We start from the raw sequence: 16,103 nt of genomic DNA, 5'->3' as shown, positions 1-16,103 counted from the left end.
GTAAAGTCTGTACTTTATCCAATCATGGAAACCAATATGAGAAGCAAGGGATACTTTTCTTGTTGACAACACCTTATGTGGGAAGTACAGTTTGATAAATGAATAATTGAACAGTATAGAGATAGACTAATTTGCCTTGTTACAAAATTTGAAACTGGTATTCAAAACCAGGTATTTAGATTAAAATTCCATTTTGTTCATTAATAGTTTTGACTCAATAATTACCATCACTATAATTAAAATAATAATAGTAGTTATATATAAAGAATAGTAGTCTTATTACACACACACACACACACACACACACACACACATATATATACATCTATACTTATTTTTTTAATATGTCCCCCAGATAACTGGCTAGCCTTCATTTCCTAGGAGTCATTCATTTGACAGTAGAGATAATTCAATGACAAATACAAAGCTGTTCAATCTAGGTGTTTTTGCCGCCGTAATTACCAAAATTTAGTTCTGGACTATTATATAAATATTTTTTTCTTAAATCAAATATATGAACTACAAAAGAGAACTCCAAATTTTTAGTCTGGTGTTCTGAGACTTGACGCATAAGGAACACGCTGAATGGAGGTGGCACATGAGCACTGAGAGTTGCCTTTGCCAAAATTCTCCGTGATTTTAGAATTGCTTTCTTCCCACAGCTAAGATATAGGTGTCTCTGAGAAGTTAGAATGTGCTCAGAAGTATTTGTTAAAAAGCACCATTAAATTCCCAGTTGCAACTCTTTGTAGTGCAAACACCAAAATAACAATAAAACTCAAAAAGCTGCCAGAACCTTTTGAAATATAGTAGCAACCGATTTTTATTTGTTTGCTTGTTTGTTTTAGCAACTGATAGCAACTGTTTGAGATAATGGTACTTTAAAAGAGTTAACATGCAAATCAGACTACAGAATTTTTTCCCCATTAGAATGAACTGTTTTCACTTTCTTTTCAGTGAAAAAAAAAAAAAAGTCTCTAAAAACAACCTGTCAATATGCTTGATATATTTTTCTTATTGCTTTTTAAATGGACAATTTCTATCCAACCATAAATGTTTTCAAAGCCATTAATGAGTAAATTGTTAACAGTAAGATGTAGACATACAGCATTTGTTATGAAAGATTTTTCATAATTAATTAGGTTGAAAGGAGAGAATTCTGATTGTTCCCTCCCTTTTATCTCCTCTTAGTGGATATACATATATACTGCCAGAACATAATTTCAATCTTGGACAATTAGAGCAATTGTCAAATATGGATGATAGGGTTGGATTAATAACAATTTTATTATTATTTCACAGATTGGACTAATGACTATTTTGTTATCATTACATAGAAATACAATCACCATCTGAGGCAGATAAGTTGTAAGTTGTAAATTCCCCTACTTTCTCAGGAAAAGACAGTCAAAATCTACATATGGTCTATGTAATAGCCTTCTCTTCCAGAAGTTATTAGCTCACAGATGTGTTTCTCTGAACAGTTATTCAAAATCTGAAATGAAAGTTTTTTGACTGCCCCCCTTTTCAACTTTAATTTCACTCTTGTCTTGTGACTGTTGCATATATAAAAACAGATTTAAGAGCTAATCTAGATACTGTCAACTAAGTGAAGCATGAATTTTTTTTAATTCATTGTTTTGACTAGATCAAATATTTTGAGACCAATGTTGTAAGTTTAAGATGACAAAAGTGCCCTGCTACCTCAGTTGGTACAGTATGAGGCTCTTAAGATGACAAAGTGCTTGACTTTATACCCTCTAGACAAAGAGTGTTCTCCAGTTTTATAGTTAAGCTTTGATATCTGCTTAAACATTCACATTTTCCTCATGGACAATGGCATTGCTACCATTTCTATAAGTGACTTTGTGGACAGTGCACATGAGATCCAGAATAGTCAATAGAGTCAAGGGTCACTGCTACATGATGAATGTGGTGAAGAAACAGGTTTGTGAATATATGTATTGTTTGTAAATGTCAGAGAGTCCCAAAATTGAGTTCAGAACCCTTCAAAGGGAAGAATGAGGTTAGGCATTGACTTTAGTGACCATAAGACAGTTTAACAGCACTATCATTTATATCACCTTTAATATTTGTCAAATTTTTGCAAGTGAAATATATGTCTGTAATGGTTAATGTTACAGATAAACTCAGCTAGGCTATGGCACCAGTTGTTTGGTCAAATACTAATCTAGATTTTACTGTGAAGGTATTTTGTATATCAGATTAACACCTATAATCAGTTGGTTATAGGGAAAGGAGATTACCTTCAGTAATAAGGTTGAGTCTCATCCAATCAGCTGAAGGCTTTAAGAATAAAAACAGATTACCTGGCAAAGAAGGAATTCTGCCTCAAAAACTCCAAGAATGCCTGCTTGAGTTTCCAGCCTGCCTTACAGATTGCAGATTCAAAATATCAACATCAATTCTTGCCTGAAGTTCCAGTCCCGTCTGCCATACCCTCTAGAAGTTGGATTTGCCAATCCCCCCATCACTTGAGCCAATTTCTTTACTTTAATTAATGTGTATGAAATATTATATTTATTTATTAATGTATATGAAATTATATATATGGATATGGATTCCATAGATATAATATATGGAATTGTTTGGTTCATTGGGTCTTTGAAGAATTTATTTGTCCAAAATATCAAATTACCCACCTAAAATATCTGCCTATTACTTGGAGGGATGATTATAGTGTAAAGACTTTTTATTGTAATGTTGATTCAAAACTGGGATAAATATGTATTCATTATATGTATTAAACATCTCAGCAACAATGCTACATTATCATCAATTAAGTATCTAATATTGCTTTTGCCAATATTGTTTTGTTGTACTATTTAAAAAGGATAGGCTCATTATAGGTGAAGAAATTCATTTAATAAATTCAGACTAATTAAAGACATACCATATCATAGCCAGGATAAAAGGAGGATCATGAGGATCACTGCCACACATGAGGCTCTTGTTTTTTTTCCCAGGAGAGAATTTGAAGGACTACAAAGGAAAGAAAACAAATTAACATCAGAAACTCCTGGATCTGAGAAAATAAAGTGACTTATTTTTCTTCAATTTGAAGGTAATTAAATCTGTAATAATTTCTGTGTTAAAAAATAAAAAAAAATAATTTCTGTGTTATATTCTCAGTAACACACTATGTTCTCTATGCCAAAATACAGAATTATTTAACAACTGCCTGGGACAAGCGTAAAATTTCTAGACTGTTTTCCAGAGTTGGAGAAGACCTTGCTGTGTGAGACCTTACTGAAATTTCTATGGCATGAGTCAGTTTGAGTTGTCAGCAGAGGAGATGTTTAAATAAAAATAACACTAGCTTACAAATCCATAAACTAAGCTGTTTTGATGTGAATGTCAGAGTTTGGGTGAGGTCTTAGGATATCAATAGAGACAGCATTTATTAGAATAAATTAGATGTAATAAATTAGATATAAAGAGTAAATTAGTATAAATTAGAGTAATTTAGATAAACCTTTTAGCGATTCATGAATTCTGGCCTACAAAAACATACAACTATTTATCTCCATAAGAATTTAATTTTGTTGCCCTAATCATTTATGGTGGCAGGAGAAAGCTTCTAGGACATGACCTTAAAAGTATAACTGCTAAAAGTAGAAGGTAGAGAAATACCTATTGGCTCTGCCATTTAACACATGGAAGGAATCTGCATTTCCTTTCCTTCCTTTCTTTTTTGTCTTTCTTTTTCCAGCTTTATTAGGTATAATTGACAATTAAAAATTACATATTTTTAAGGTATACAACCTGACATTTTGATTTCTGTGTATATTGTGAAATAATAACCATTATCAAGCTAACCAGCAAATATATACCTCCCATGGTTATAACTCTGTGTGTGTGTGTGTGTGTGTGTGTGTGTGTGTGTGTGTTAAGAACACTTAATATCTACTCTTCAGGCAAAATTCAAGTATATAATACAGTATTATCAACTATAGTTACTGTGCTCTATGTTAGATCTCTAGAATTTATTCATCCTGCAAAGTAAACGTTGGTATCCTTTGGCCAACATCTCATCATTTCCCCCACCACCCAGTCTCTGGCAATCAGCATTCTACTCTCTGCTTCTATGCACTTGACTTTTTCAGATTGTACAAAAAACAAGATCATATAATGTTTAACTTCCTATGACTTATTTCATGTAGCATAATGTCCTTCAGGTTCACCCATGTCATCACAAATAGTAGGATCTCCTTTTTAAAGCCTGAATAATTTTCAAATATATAATATACTATATTTAATAGATACCTCATTTTCCTAGTATATGTGCTGCCAAAGTGAGCACAATACCTCATTTTCCTTACCCATTAATCTCTCAGTAGACACTGGGTTGCTTTCATATCTTGCTCAGGGCCTGATCCTGGAGCCACGGGATCGAGTCCCACATCGGGCTCCTTGCAGGGAGCCTGCTTCTCCCTCTGTCTGTGTCTCTGTCTCTGTCTCTGTCTCTCTCTCTGTCTCTCATGAATAAATAAATAAAATCTTAAAAAAAAGGAAAGAGAATTATCTACTATTTAATTTAGTTGTAAAAATAAGATGATACATAAAATTTCAATAATCCTCTTTTTGGTCATGTACACCCCCTTTAATTAATCGATGCAATTTTTGCAGTGTGTTGTATGAATTGACAAATGTTAGAGATATACTATATAGAATTTACATCCATGAAACTAATTTTTAAATATGTCTAAGTTAATTTTTCTTTAGAGTAATACATCTTTTTGTTATATCTTTAGTCATTCTTCAAAAATGTTTGTTTTTAATGAGTTCTACCATATTATAGACATTTTTCTGGTCAGTTCAACACACTCATACTATTCCAATAAATTGCTGAGCACATCCAAGTTTACTTGTCCTTTTAACTCAGCCACATAGTATATTTAAGTATTATGATTATATTTGTAAATACATTTTCTGTCTACATTTTAAAGTTTCAAGCAAATTTCTAGTTAAAAAATGTCTTCCAAATTACTCAGACTCCTGCTAAGGAAAGATACGCACAGTTGCAATTAGGACAGTTAATCAGTTGGATTTGTCATCTAAAGGGGAAAAATCATTAGCAAGACACTGGGTGGCCAGTGACAGCTTAAATACTTATAAATCACAAAATTGTCAGCTCCTTCACTTAAAAAGGAAAATATATATGTAACATAAAAAGGATAGGTTGAGTGTTTTTCAATTTAAATTTTTTTATTTATGTCATTTTGCCAAAAACTTTAGACTTGGAATCTTGTCATGATGCAAAAAACTTGAGAACTGTGGTAAAATTTAACAAGCAAACAGTGCTAGAAAAAGTCACGAAACTTGTCTGCACATTATATCCGAGCCTCATCAGATCGTAGTAATCGTTATGTAGATTCCCATACTCTAGAGGTCAGACATTAAACATTGCTGTGTATTTATAAGTGACTAGGCCTATATCACAGAGTTGAATGAGAACTAGATCCTGTCATCAAGGGGTTCACATGAGTATCCAAAAATTTCCTTTGAAACACAACAATAAAATGTTCAAAATGTCACAAAATAGATCTAGTCTCTCAAATGGCTCAAATGGACAAAAATCATGATCGTGCTAAAAAAATAGCCAATTACATCTGTCGTTTGAGAATCAACACTAGTCTCAAATGACACATTATCAAAAACCACCTTTAAACTGACCTTGCCTAGAGAAGTATCTGGAAGATCTCTAGTAAGAATATTATGTATACTCTTTTTAAAATTAATTTTATAACCATTAGAATCCTGGGCTCATCAATACTTGTCTTTGAATCAAATCTCTTTTTTTCCATTTAATTTTATTTTTTTTAAGATTTTATTTATTTATTCATGAGAGACACAGAAAGGGAGGCAGAGGGAAAAGCAGGCTCCTCACAGGGAGCCTGATGCCTGACTCTATCTATGAACTGGGATCACACCCTGAGCCAAAGGCAGACACCCAACTGCTGATCCACCCAGGTGTCTCTCCATTCAATTTCAGAGTTCTCTTCCGCATACTTATCAGGTTAATCACGTAGTTGAACCAACTCTAATATGTGCTATCATTCCTAAACTTTCTAGGTATATGGAAACTTCAGGTTTAAGCATATTCTTTTCTTCACAATTTTCTTTATAATAAAGCAGAATGCAAAAGTTGCTAGGACACATAAGATACAAATTAGCATATAGATTTAATTCTAATAATCACTGTGGTCTTGTCATCATTGAATTAACTATGATTAATTCCTGAATTCCTGAACTGTGTTAATACACACACAGGACCAATTTGATTTGCACAATTTACTTAAATGGTACTTAAAAATAAATAGTCAGCAATGAGTATAAAATTGCCACCATTGCAACTCTTTAAAGAATCCTTTAAAATTAATTACTCAAGTGACATCACTTGAGTAATTATTTATCAAATACTTGCAGGGAGCTTACTATGCTTTTGACAAAAGAGTAAAGAGTCAGCAAAGCTTTGATCAAATAAGTAATACTTAGTTAACAAACTCTTAAATATATTAATGGTACTTCATTAACTTTTAGAATTGGAATATAGCTAAGGTAGTCATTAAATTCATCCAAATCACATGTGTGGTAGAAGTGGCAGTTCTTATTTGAGAATATAACACTTTCACCTTAGTGAAAGGAGAATGGAAATCAAATAAATAAAGGAACAAAAATTCTGAGAAAGTTCAGAGAAAAAGTGGAGAGAATATCAAGATACATGTGTATGATCCAAGCAACCTGGACCAGGAACAGAAAAAGAAAAGAATTGAATTGTGTGTATGTCTTAGCCAAGATCTTATGTGAGAATTTTAGAGACAGGTGGAAATTAAAAGGTCTAAGTAAAGATTTTTTCTCTAAAATCTTTGTAAAATATTAATAACCCTAGGTTGAAAGTGCAAAGCACTCTTGCTTTATTGCCTTTTTAACATGCTATAACTGATGGTGATGGCACTTAGCATATTATTGGGTATGCAAAGGGACAGTGCACAAGGAAATAAGACCATCCTGCATTTGAAATGTAGAAAGATCAGGGGAAAAATCAGCAATATTAGAAACAAAGGAAAAGGCAGTGGAATGCATAGATCTTAAGTACACAATTTGATGATTTTTCATAAACTGAATGCACTTGTGGAAACCATCACCTAGATTAAGAAAAAGTAGTCCTTATTCTCATGACTGATACAAGTCTCTCCCAACCAAAGATAGCCAATAACCCAACTTCTAAAAGCCTAGATTGATTTTGCGTATTTTTGTTCTCTATATAAATGCTAATATATAAGATGTAATCTTACAATACATGCTTATTTTAGCCTATTTGGGCTGTTAGAAACAGAAATACCATAAACTGGATGGTTTATAGACAACAAACATTTATTTCTCATGCTTCTGGAGACTGGAAAGTACAAGATTATGGTATTGGAAGATTGGTTTCTGGTGAGAAAGTCTTGCTTGCTGGCCTGCTATGTTTTCTCTGTGACCTCAACATGCTGAAAGGGCAAAGAAGCTCTCTCAGGTTCCCTTTATGAGGGCACTAATTACTTTCATGAGGGGTCTCATGACCTAATCACCTCCCAAAAGCTCCACCTGCTCATATTATCACATTGGGCATTAGATTTTCAACATAAGAGTTTTGTGGGAAAACAAACATTCAGTCTACTGTAACTCTTTTGTGTGTAGTTCCTTTTACTTCTTTAGCACTTGTGACATTTTTCCATATGAGGCATCTAAACCTAATATATTGTCACTGCTTTATGCATAATGGAATTTTCAGTAGAAAATGGATTAATTTGAAAATAATAGGTATTTATTTTCACTTCTATTTGATAGAAAAAAATATAATAGTTAGTGAACAAAACCAAGATTCAAGGATAGGACTGTTCAGGATAAGGCCAGAATATGTGTATCTGTAAAAAATAAGAATAAATTTAAAGAAAAACATTCATTAAATATTAGTGCAAGTCGTATGCAGTAACAGCAAAAACTGTGGGTTATGCTTGATTGATGGCATAATATTAAACAATGTTTAGGCCCTGAGCCTATGTCATACAATTTCCAGAAAACAGAAGGAATAGAGTACTATAGTCAATTGGATCAGTGGAGGATATCCACCCAGAGAAAGATAGGTAAGTGGCTAGTCATCTGCTACATTAACTGGTTGTCAATTTCTCTGCTGAATCTCTTGAGTTACATGAGTCAATGTGATCATTACAAGGAATCTTGTAGTTTTACCAGGTACTTTTTCTTTCTTTTTAAAAAAAATCTTTAAAAAATTTTTAAAAGAATAAATAAAAATATTTATTTATGAGACACACACACAGAGAGAGAGAGAGAGAGAGAGAGAGAAGAGAGGCAGAGACAAAGGCAGAGGGAGAAGCAGGCTCTATACAGGGAGCCTGACGTTATACTCGATCCCAGGACTCCAGGATCATACCCTTGGCAGAAGGCAGGCACTAAACTGCTGAGATACCCAGGGATCCCCACCAGGTACTTTTTCATCTAACTTTTCTAATTATTCTCCAAGGACCAGAAAAAGAATTGCAAAACCCCTTCTTAGGAAAGAAAGGACACAGTTAATGAGGTTGAAAGATCGTGCCAAATTTGATCACCAAGTGACCAAAAAACAAACAAATAAATGAAGAAATGTGTTGAATGGGTTCTAATGGTTTTAGACTAAAACAGCTAAATATAAAGCCTCATCTGGCTGATTTTATCATTTTGGATGCACTTAATCAGAATTTGTTGTAATATATTGTTTCAAGTCCTTGGAGCAATATTAATATTTTGAAAGGCTGATTGATTGAAGCCCAGATTCAGAGTTCTCCTTCACTCAATAAGGTTCAGATGTTGGGACATTCATGGCATACTACAGAGGAAAGAGTACAAAGTCTCAGAAATATGAGAATGCTCAAGCTCATCTACTATGTGCAAACTGTTAGCCATATGCTAATCATAGCATTCAAGGGGGCCCTCTTTGAGGGCATTCTTTTTACCAAGCAATAAAAACACACATTGATGAAGGGAGTACTAACATCCTAGAAAAACTCTAGGAGATGCTACCATGGAATTAAACTAATGATTTCAATGGAATTAGATCCTGGAATAGTGGTGTTTAATCTTCAGAGACAGAGTGGGTGCAATACCATAATAAGCATGATGTGGAGTAGTATGAAGTAATATGTTTTGACCCACAGGGATCTATTGTCACAGCTAGTTGATTAATAAGCTTCTATCCATAATGAATAGTCTATGGAATAATTACTTGATCTGTATAATTATTTTTCCAGTTGTCAGAAATCTGATTATTATCTACGTAGTAGTTATTCATGACTATTTACCTAGTTCTCAGCTTAGTCCATTCAGACCTATCACCCCTTTATTGAAGAGGGGTCATATCCTTATAATAGAAGAAACTTGAAAGTTGACCACCTTGTATACTACACATTTTCCTTTAAAGTTTTCCCAGGAAACCTGCTTTCATATAATGGGTTGAATGTATCCTTTAAAAAGGGAGAATATCTAGGCATTCCAGAGGCCATTAGATGCTATTTGAAATTTGGCACTAAATCCCAGAAGCCCACAATTCCACTATTGTCCTGAGGTTGGATTTGGAGGGGAAGGAGCTATGGAAATCTGGCGATGAGTGGAGATCAGCCAATTTCACAGTTTGAATGAAAAACTGTGGTTATTCCCCAGTCCCTGAATGTACACTTGGAATAAAAGTACTTAGTAACTGGTGGAGTCCACAGAGTGGTTTCCTGGCACATTGGTAAGAAGAACCAAGTGAGAGTCTGTAGAACTGTCATCCTCAGGCAAATAAACAAGAGCAGAATTTAATCCCATACCAAAATTAGAGACTTGATAAATACTGATCATATTTCTGATTAACTCACATATTTGGCCAGGGCAAAACTCAGATGGTTCTTGGAATTATTGTGGATTATACATTTTAAGTGGTTTTGATGACTATGTGGTATCTTTACTGGAGAAAATAAGCCACATTCCTTGGTACCAAATACACAAGAAATCAGTTTAGTGTGTAAGTGTGTGTGTGTGTGTGTGTGTATGTGTGTTTGTGTGTGTGTATATATACACACACTCATATATATATACTAATATACTCATATATATGAGTATATATTCATATATATTCAGAATATATCAGTATATATTATACTCATATATATTCAGAATATATTAGTATATATATGAGTATATATATGAGTGTATATATATACTAATATATTCTGAATATATATATATATATTTATGAGTATAAATGAGCATATATATATATATTCAGAAGTGGTTCACCTTTATGTGATAGAGTAGAAGATATTTAATGTCTTATTTTATGGCTATAACCTGCTATCCTACATTGTAATGATGAGTGTCCTTAAACATCGTATGTCCCACAGAACATCACCACAGGTCCATTACATTAATGATGTTTTGTTCACTGAATCTGATGACAGAGAGGGAATGAGAATCCAGGATTCAATAAGATATAGGTGTGCTAGAGGGTGAAATAAAAACGCTACGAAATGGAAAGCTGTCCTATAAAGAAGTTTCTAATCATTCAGCTGTCTGATATATGTGGGTATATATCCTCTAAAGTTTAGAAACATTAGCTGAAGTTTTCACCAACTACCATGAAGAGGCAATATGTTTTGTATAACTATTTGGATTTTGAAGACAACATACACCAAATTTGAGTGTGGTTCTCCTACCGATTTACTGGATAACTTAGAAGGGATTCGGTTTTGTGTGGGAATCAGGAGAAAAGAGGACTTAACATAAGGTCCATCCATGTGTGGTGCAAGCTGTCTTAAGGTCTGGGTCTTACGGCTGAGCATTCAGTGATATTTGGAGTATCTGTGACAGATGGGGAGCAGTATGGAACCTCTAAAGAGAAATTGCAATGCACACCCCTGGAAGTTTGAAGCAAGCTATGAGAATCTCTTCTGCCTACAACTATTCTCTATTCAAAAAGCAGCTCCTAGCTTGCTACTGGGCCCCTGACCATGGAAAATCAAGTTACCGGAGTAACTGGCAACCACAATTTATCAAATAATCCAGTATTTTCAATCTATCAAATCACAAAGCTAATGATGTGCAACAGCATTCCATTATTAGTGGGAATGCTATACATAACATCAGGCCTGAGCAGCTTTAGAGGACACAAGTAAATTGCATAGCACGTGGCTTATTGTATTTCCTTACTGCTTTACTGTCACTTCTCCAACCTCCTATCTATGGAATCATGATCAGTTTTCAACTACAGAAGAGGACACAATTAACCAATTAACAGATGAAGATTTCAGGAAGGCCTGGTTTGCCAATGGGTCTGCACAGTGTGCAGCAATCACCAGCTGGAAGTAGGCAGCTGCATTTTAGCTTCACACAGGGATAGTCCTGTTGGATAGAAGGGAAATCTTTCCAGTTGGCAGCAATTTGAGCTGTAAATTTGACTGTTCACTTTTTGGAAAGGTCCAATTCTATACTAATTTCTGAGCAATGCCTAATGGATTGATTGGCTGACTTGTCAAGGACTTAGAAAGGACAAGATTGGTAGATTGCTGACAAGGAAATTGGGGGTGAAGGAAATTCTGTGGATTGATTTATCAAAATAGGAACAAAGTGCAGATAGGTGTGTCATATTTAAATATCCTAAAGGGCATCCATTAGAGGAGAATCTCAATAATCAGACAAGATGACCCATTTATGGTCTTGTTCTATGTGTACTTGTAACAAGTAATATTTGTTTTCAGATTCTTGCTTCTTATTCAGTGGACCAATATACCAAGTAGCTCTGTTGGCAAGGATGGGGACTGTTCACGAGCTCAATAACATGGACTTTCCCTCATCAAGGCTGATCTATTTTGTGCCCATGTGACTAATAAAAGGATAATGCTGAGCCTATTTGGCACCATCTTCCAATGGACTAACCAGCCACTCAAGTGAAGATTGATTATACAAAATCTGTCATGAAAGGGAATAGCTTGTTCTCACATAAAAAGAGTTATTCTGGACACAGACTAACAATCCTTTCCGATACTACTTCTGCCAGTGTCACCATTCATGTACTTATAGAATGCCTAACCCTTGCCACTTAGTCAATTTCTAATTAAGAAATTAATTTTACCACTTACAAAGTGTGCCAGAGATCATGCCACAGAATTCATGGAGCTTACTATGTGCCCATCACTCAAAATCAGCTGACCTGATAAAATGGTAGAAATGGCCAACTGATGACACAATTGCAGTGCCATCTGGGAAGTCCTATATTATAGGTTGTGACATGTGCCTTAGAGTAGTATACTATATATTTGCTATTTTCCTCATAGTCATCACACCAATAGGTGGAGAGAAGAGGGCCCTCTCACTATAATACCTAATAATCCATTCATAATATTTTTCTTCCTATCCACATAAATTTGAGTTCACTTGGATTGGCAGTCCTACTATCCAGAGAGAGATGCCTAGGCCAAGGCCATGATTCCATTAAACTGGAAGATGAGACTGCTAGCTGGACATTTTGAACTCTTCTTCTACAGAACCGACAAGCAAATGAGAGGATTAATTTTTAAGCTGTAGTAATTTGTTGTGTTGCTGTCCCTTACCATTTTCTGACACAGCATATCTATTTTCTGCTATTCTTTTGTCTGTTCTGTGTTCTAAGGCATGGACCCCTGTGGACTGCATTACCTGGATTTTCTTGCCCTCTGGCTTCATGTTGGATTCAGCCAATTGAGGGCAGCAGCAGAGATTATAGAGTGGGAAAAAAAGAGTGGTGAGAGTGCTTTTTCTCTACATCCTTCCTCATTTCTGGCAGTGACTGGCCACAGAAGTCACAGTCCTGGTAGTGACTGCCTTTATATCTTTAGGTTCTGGTGAGCATCCCCTCATTCACTGTCCAGCTTACCCTCAGAAACACTCTTCTCTTCGCCACACAGAAGTCTAATGATGGTAATAACTTCCTGCTGTTGCTAGTCCCTGGGTTCAGCAACATCTTTGCTTGGTTACTTTAAACCTTCCCACACCTTTTATTAAATTATCTTAGTGATCTTGAGTGTGCTTTTCATTTTCTGCTGAGATCCAAATGGACAGGTCAATCGATAATGAGAGAATCCCTGTCAGCAGAGTGATTCTAACAATCTTCAGACATTTTCTCCCAGATATGTTTATTTAATTTGTTTTTTTAGGAACTTTGTAAAACAGATCTAGATGCGATGGCTGGAATAGTGAAGGTGGTGATCCTAATGTGTGCTCCTGGAAAAGCATTCATTTGTCTGACAGCTTCCAATCTCCTGGACAAGCTCTTGAAATACATCCAAGGGAAAAAAAAATTAAATTTTCTGAATTACATGTTGGTTTGTGGTTATAAAAGGAGAGATTTTATAGTAATACTGCACTGTTTTAATAACTATTGCTTTGGTGTACATGAGACCGGTAAGGTCCTGTGCTAGTACAGAGGTTACCTGGGTTACCATGCCCAGTTCTCCTGCTTCAATGTCTTTATCCCTATATAGGGAAATTAATAGATCCTAATGTATAAACTTGTGGCAAGGATTAAATGTGATGATGCATGCAAAACTTTCAGGACGGTGTTTGGCTCTTAATAAGTGATCATAAAATATGAATTGCTACTCTTCCACACATTCACCTGCACTCTATAGCCAAGTGTACAGATTTATTGACTTTATTTCTCACTCAGCCCCATCCTCAAACACCTAGGAAAAGGCTGTCCGTGAATTTAAGAGGCAATAGTGCAATGAGTTCCCCAACATGACTTTTCAGCTACTTTCTTATATTGTGCTCTTCTATTTACCTGGTACTTGAAAAGTCCCTAATTATGGGTCTTATATCACCAGAGAACATGAGTGGCAATATAACCATCTAACTGTCACAAAGCTTAGTTTATGATTATTCCAAAGTTCCCTTTAATTTCCTTCAATGTTTTCTCATTAGAGTCCCTCATATGATTAAACTTAATTTTCCCTCTCGTTTACCTCCTGAGATAGCATCATCATTCAAATTAAACCTTACAGCAACATATTTAATTGAAATTTCAGCGACTAACAGTACCAACTATTTCTGTAAAAGAGAAACTATTTCAAACATCTTATTGCACCCACAATTCATACTTTGTCTTTTTATCTCTCTCTTCTTCCCAGTAAAACCTAGCAGGGAAATCCATTACCTCAAAAATGAAAAATGAGTTATAATTTGGTTTACATATCGCTGAATTTGAATTACAGGACCAACTCCAGACTTCTGAAATGAGAAAGATATTTGAAACAACAAGGGACCTATGTCAAATAACCACAGGAAAGTTGATTGCTCTGAAAGACTTCAATAAAGCACGTTAATTAAAATCTGCACTCAAGCCTCCTCAGCAGTTTGGCGGTTGACAAAAGCACTCCAAAACAGTTTGAACAGATTATGTGTTTCATGTTAGGGAGCAATTGAAAAGTCAGAAATACCTCAATCATTTAAGATAGAAATGGTACAATCTAAATTGGCCTGCGGAAGAGTAGATAAAATAATCTAAAGTTTAGGCATTATAATATTCTTTCTCAGGCAGCCTGATAAAGTCTAGCCTATATTGATATAGTTATAAAGCAGGCCAAATCAAAGGAATATTTATTCTAGATTTCATTTCCATCACTTGGAAGAGTTTGGAATAAACTTACATAGTTTATGAACTTACATAGAAGATATTACTAAGTTAAAGATATAAGAACACCACAGTTCCCCAGCATTGTTGGGAAATACAGTTAAAGAGATTGCTTAACTGAAGGTTAGCTCAATAATGGAATAAACAGAATAAAGAGATTCACAGATAAACGGTTTATTTTAATATTTTGCATATTCTATGCACTGCTATAAATAATTTGAAGTAACTTCAATATACTGTGTAAACAATAGATGTCAAATTCTTTTAGGATTGCACAGTTGACTAAGATATTACAACACTAATTGGATGTCATACTGTATTTTATAATGATATTGGATCACTTGAGCCCAGCATACTCAATATTTTCCAGTTTCCTAAATTTTTAATTACTGCTGGAAAAAGTCAGTGGGCCATCAAGTTAAAACTTAGTACAAAACTGGTTGAAATTGGGCCTTTCCATCAGAAACAGCCTTAGTAGACTTCAACTTACCAAATTCGCTATTAGTATTTTGATATGAATTACTAGAAATACAACAGAATAGGATGATAAGAGCTTTTTTTCTTATTTTCTTAGAGTTTGGACAGAGGTTATTAAAGTAGCTGCCAGATGACATATGTAAGACATATTTAGAGAGTAAGAAATCAATTATGGAAACTTAATACTTAACTACCTATCTCCAGGGTATGCAATGGAAATAATTTATTAGAAGGCTGAAGAAGTAGTAGTGAGGATCTCATTACAAAGTGTTGTCGGGGTGCCATTCATCAATCCCTAGTATGTTTCTATTTTCCAAAGTAGCAACTTCAGTAATGCAAGCATGCATTTGGTTTTATTTTTCTGTCTTATTCTTCCTGAACACCAACCACTTCTGTTTCCTAGAACTAACTACTACTGACTATGCCCATAAGGAGATGTAGTATTTCTCACTATTTATATTTACTCTTAAGTATTTTTTTAATGCTATCACCTCAAACCTGTCAGAATGGCTAAAATAAAAAACCCAAGAAGTGATAAGTGTTGTTGAGTATGTGGAGAAAAAGGAACTCTCATGTGTCATTAGTAGGAATCCAAACTGGGACAGCCACTGTAGAAGATAGTATGGAAGTTCCTCAAAAATTAAAAACAGGACTACCTTATGATCTAGTAATCGAACTACTGGGTATTTACCCAGAGAATATGAAAGCATTAATTAGGGATCCCTGGGTGGTTCAGCAGTTTAGGGCCTGCCTTTAGCCCAGGGCATCATCCTGGAGTCCGGGGATGGAGTCCCGCACCAGGCTCCCGGCATGGAGCCTGCTTCTCCCTCTGCTTGTGTCTCTGCCTGCCTCTCTCTCTCTCTCTCTCTCTCTCTCTCTCATAAATAAATAAGATATTTTAAAAAAGAAAACATTAATTTGA

At 34.8% G+C, this 16,103-nt stretch overlaps 1 long non-coding RNA gene across 1 annotated transcript in view; it reads left to right on the top strand.

Moving 5' to 3' along the window:
• Positions 1-16,103, top strand: part of LOC144283985 (uncharacterized) — a 220,990-nt gene that overhangs the window by 195,490 nt on the left and 9,397 nt on the right. Inside the window, exon 3 of the long non-coding RNA XR_013352468.1 lies at positions 2,988-3,085. This is a non-coding gene — a long non-coding RNA (uncharacterized LOC144283985). The remainder of the gene's footprint in view (positions 1-2,987; positions 3,086-16,103) is intronic.

Source organism: Canis aureus, chromosome 15 (assembly GCF_053574225.1).
Source record: "Canis aureus isolate CA01 chromosome 15, VMU_Caureus_v.1.0, whole genome shotgun sequence".
Classification (NCBI taxonomy): Eukaryota; Metazoa; Chordata; class Mammalia; order Carnivora; family Canidae; genus Canis; species Canis aureus.
Note: the sequence above shows the minus strand (reverse complement) of the source record. Positions and strands in the feature narration are given on the sequence as shown.